Consider the following 5,341-nt stretch of genomic DNA (forward strand, 5'->3'; position numbering starts at 1 on the left):
CAGTACCTATGCTTGGCCCATCAGCCTTACCTGGGGATTGGGGGGCCTCCTGGGGAAGCAGCCACTTGGAGCCTGGCTGGCAGCCAGCATGGCTCTGGCCGGCAAGGCTCCAGTTTCTGGCAATGCATGCTGCTACCACATTCGCTGCACCGCTTTTTTAGCTGCAGGGTTTTTTTGACACTGGGAGATCCCCCAGTGTCAAAAAACACCACTGCACTGCAATTAGCAGTGTGATGCATGGGTGTTTGTACACAGCGTATGGTTTGTAGCCCCTCAAATGGCTTTGAGGGGCTGCTAACTGCACATATGTGCTTGTGGGGATGAGCCTCCTGTGCAATGCTTTCTATATAAAATTATTTAATCAACGCTACTGTGTTATTGAGTCTGCTAATTTTTTTGTGCATGTGTTCCCTCACTCAAAACCTTGTAGATTTGTCTGGTGAAGGAATGCTTCATTGGAAAGGAGCTCTTACTTCATCTCACTCCCAGCCAACAGATGAGAGCTGCTCTAAGCTATGCCAAGACCCAGACCAGTAAAGAACTGGCCCTGGGACTGGATGGGGTTCAAACAGCTCATCTGAAGGATTTTCCTTGGAGAAATTAGCTGTGTTAGTCTGGTCAGGCAGAAGGTAGGGCTGACTGACTGCCCTTCCTTCTGCCTTCTCCTTCTCCTTCTCCTGACATATCTTGGGGGCAGGGTTGGGAGGGGATAAGGGAGGAGATGAAAATTTGATCTAAAATCTCCCTATGGCTCTCTGCCTCGTTCCAAGTGCTGTCAGACATTTTATCTGAAAAGTTAAAGCTGGGCATATCCCACAGTTTTGTGATTGGAAACCATTTGTCTCCAAAACCAAAAATTATGAAAGAAAAAAAGCTTTAAGAAAGAAAGAAATTGAGCTTCAAGAAAGAATCATTCATACTAAAGGGCCACAACTTTTTACACCTGTTTAAATTTCCAGAATTAATAATTGTGCTCCACAAACTGCCTTTGTAACACATGCATTCCTTCATTCAGGGCTTGACAGGTGGAAAGGAATGCATCCTTTCACTGAAATCTTCAGATGCTGAAGAAGTACAGCAAGGCAGTGTCAATTTTGACATAAAAGGATCACCTGTCAGCTTCCATGCTTGTTCAGTCTTCAGCTTCTTTTGATGAGACTGTCAACAAAGCAGCTATTAGTCTCTGTTCTGGGAGAACAGTAAGGCCAGATTTCTCAACTTCTTTTCTATTAGCTACTGTTTCTTTTCCTGCTAATTTGACTGAACTTCTGCCAGTCCTAATGCTTGGTCCCTTGCCACATCCCTAGGCTGCCTGGAGTTGAGCCTCCTGGAGACTGACTGCTGATACTACAGCCCTTGCTGCAGATGGAGTGGCAGAAGGGCAGGAGGGTTGGCAGAGGCTGTTGGTCTGACATCAGTTGACAGAAGGAACCGAGAAATACAGGACAGTCAGAATGAGCAGCCATCAAATGGTCTTGAATTTGAGCTGAGGAATGTTCTGCCTAAATTGCACACTGTGATGCTGAAGTACATACTCAGCTTAATTGTTATGGAAAGTTTTTGTGTTCTCTTTAGCTTCCTATTTTTGTTTAATGTCTTCTTACTCTGGAAGAAGAAGGTGACCAGAGCTGGCCAACAGAAGACTAGTGGCATGCCAAAAGGCCAGCAGCTGACCAGCTAGAGATAATCAGAGAACCCCAGTTAGAGCTGAGGCTGTATGTGTGGCACCTCTCTTGCACTGTTTGGGGATGGGGTCAAACTAAACAGGGGCCTCAACAATAAAGGGAAAAGAATACAGTCAGGAAGAAGTGTCCCAAAAGCAACAAAGCAATGTAGATGGGTCATGAGTTACTGACCCTTGTGGGAGAATATAGGTAGTGTTCCCTGGAGCTCTTTTTAAACACCACAATTACCGGGCCTTTTCTTGGGGGATTTAACTTCTAAAGTTGGAGCGCTTGAAGATGTCTTACAGACTGAAGTTTAATTCATACACATCTGTGAATGCAAAATAGGAGTGACTCTGCAGGGATTTACACTGATTTAACTAAATAAATTACATTGTAGTTAAATTAATACATTTTTTTTCATGTAAATAGGATCTCAACCTGCCAGGGTGAGGGGGCTAGTGCTGTACCAGCCTACCGAGATTATACTCTCTCCTTCATGCTGTGTGTAGATACTAGCAGTCAAGGTTGGGTGCTGCATTCTCCTAAGATCAGGGTAGATGGGAAAGGGTGATGATCCTGTGTGTCAGCTAAAGATTATGAGGAACAAAGGTAGGAATAAAATGAGCAATGCTACAACTCCTTCTAGTCTAGGCCATAACAGGGAAGCTTAAGGGCTATCTTGCAGCTGCCCACTTCATCATTTTTACAGAGAACCTCCTGTAACACATTTATTCTACCAGATTAGACACACTGGAATGGTGCTGGTGGCTACAGAGCATAGGGAGATTGTGGTAGGTGATCATGGAAGCCTTCTGGCACTGCTTTGTGCAACTTGTTGCCTCTCCTTTCAAGGTGCTCCCTGATTTAAAAACACCTTCTGAGCTGTGGTTGTGCAAGGAACGTCTTTTTGGTTATAGTAGTTTCATAGTTTCATAGTTTCTAGGGTCAGAAGGGACCTGAGAAGGTCATCCAGTCTGACCCCCTACCATGGCAGGAAAGAGTACTGGGGTCAAACGACCCCAGCAAGGTGTTCATCTAACCTCCTCTTAAAAACCCCCAGGGTAGGAGCCTGCACCACTTCTCTTGGAAGTTGGTTCCAGACCCTAGCCGCCCTGACCGTGAAGTAGCGCCTCCTGATATCTAGCCTAAACCTACCCTCTGCCAGCTTGTGACCGTTATTCCTGGTCACTCCTGGCGGTGCTCGGGGGAACAGTGACTCCCCCAATGCCTGCTGATCCCCCCTGACTAGTTTATAACAGGCCACAAGATCCCCCCTCAGCCTTCTCTTTTGGAGGCTGAACAGGTTCAGGTCCCGTAGCCTCTCCTCATAGGGCCTGCCCTGCTGTCCCCTGATCATGTGAGTGGCCCTCCTCTGGACCCTCTCCATGCTGTCCACATCCCTCTTGAAGTGCGGCGCCCAGAACTGGACGCAGTACTCCAACTGTGGCCTGACCAGTGCCGCATAGAGGGGGAGGATCACCTCTTTGGACCTGCTCGAGATGCATCTGTGGATGCATGACAAGGTGCGGTTGGCCTTCCTGACTGCATCCCCACACTGCCGGCCCATGTTCATCTTGGAGTCAATGATGACTCCAAGATCCTTTTCCGCCTCCGTGCTGACAAGAGGGGAGTTCCCCAACCTGTAGGTATGGTGCCGGTTGTTCCTCCCCAGGTGCATCACCTTGCACTTGTCTGTGTTGAAACCCATCCTATTCTCATCCGCCCACCCTTGTAACCTGTCTAGGTCTGATTGTAGCCTGTTGCTTCCTTCTAGTGTGCCCACATCCCCCCACATCTTAGTGTCATCAGCAAATTTGAACAGGGTGCTTTTTACCCCCTCGTCCAAATCACTGATAAAGATGTTGAACAGTGCGGACCCGAGGACCGAGCCCTGTGGAACCCCACTGCCCACGTCCTTCCAGGTTGAGAAGGACCCACCCACTACCACCCTCTGGGTGCAGCCCTCCAGCCAGTTGGCGACCGATTGGACTGTGTGGGTGTCTACACCACAGCCCCCCAGTTTCTTAATGAGAACGGGGTGAGAGACAGTGTCGAAAGCCTTCCGGAAGTCCAGGAAGACTATGTCCACTGCTACCCCTGCATCTAAAGATCTGGTGATCTGATCGTAAAAGGCCACCAGGTCGGTCTGGCAGGACCTGCCGCTGATGAACCCGTGTTGGTTGCCCCTAGGCATGCAGTAGTAGCCACAAGCTAAGGACAGCAGGCTTCCATCCACAAGAATGGATGGAAGCTAAGGACACAAGGTAAGGACAGCTCTCTGAATGAGCTCTATGAATGAACCAATGAGACTCAGGACCCTGGAAAAGACTTTACATGGAGACTGATATAACCTGCCTGAACTGGCCTGTGTGTAGAACAACACAATACACAGCTCTACACATGCTTTGCTCCATTATGTTTGGCAGGCATGGCTGATTATCCATGGAGATGACCCTGGGTATCTGTCCTGGACCCTCTGAGGACCTGAGTTCATGAGCTTCTGAACAGGTTGGTAAGCATTACCAGTTCTGCTGTGAATTGGGACAGACAATAGCCACGGACATGGGCTGAGTCCAAGACAGACAGTCAACATCCTAATGCTAGACTGCTGGCTCTGGGATGCCAAGTCTTGTTCAGGTGACACAGACTCACTAAAATGTTGGGTCACATACATCTGCTATGTAAAGTCCAAGCAGAGCCGTAAGATAGACTTGAGAAGACTGATCACCAGAACACACTTAGGCCTTAGTATTTTGTGCATAAGCTACTGAAACACAGGGGACATGGAGGTTCCCTAACCTCCACAGTCAGGGGTTGGGTCCAAAAAATATGAGACCCTCACTTATATGGTGGCCCTCATTTAGGGCTCCTTCAAGAAACCTTAGAGCCTGGCCCTAGGCTAGCAGGAGGGTAAGGAATGAGGCACTCTGATGTTTTCAGAGAGAGATTAAGAGGATTTCCCCCCATGCATGGCAGTGCTGAGTGGCCTAGCCAGTGGATGGGCGCTGGCTGAGGTGCTAGTGGACAACCTTCCTGATTCCCACTGGGATTGTCCCATACTGACGGAGCGGGACAGCCACAAGAGATGGGCTGAGGTGCCAAACTTTAGGCAGGAAGGAGGAGCATCACTCCCAAGCAAAAGCAAGGGTCAGATATTGATTCGAGTTGCCTGAGAAGAGGCCAGCGTTGCTCCGCATCCAGGTCTCTTGGGTGATGCAGGGCCACTGAGGAGAGGAGCTCACGAACAGGCGGCTGAAAGGCAGAGTGGCTCGCTAAAGGCAGGAGTGGAGCTGAGGGGGCTCATGCAGACAACCAGGACCCGCTGGGACTGCCAGTGATAGTCTGCACAACCCATCACAGCACCTGGCAGCACAGGGACAGGCAACCCACTGGAGCACCAGGTGCTCTTTCTTCCACTGCAGGACGCAGGAAGGCTCGGGCTATCCTGGGGGGCAGAGAGCTCTCATCTGTCCCATTCAGATGGCGGCACCGGAACGTGGCTGGGAGCGGGCACGGGCAGCTCCTCCCTAGAGGCAAGCCCCACGTCCACACGAGGACAGCTGGGGGCCGTGTCCAGGGCCTATCCTCGGGTGCGGGGCGGCTGGAACCCCGCGCGGGGAGTGGCCCCGCCCGATAGAACGCCGCGCGCGGGCGGGAGGGGGCGGGGCAGCCCC

The sequence above is a fragment of the Gavialis gangeticus genome, unplaced genomic scaffold, assembly GCF_001723915.1.
Source record: "Gavialis gangeticus isolate Ggan-Ray unplaced genomic scaffold, GavGan_comp1, whole genome shotgun sequence".
Taxonomy (NCBI): Eukaryota; Metazoa; Chordata; order Crocodylia; family Gavialidae; genus Gavialis; species Gavialis gangeticus.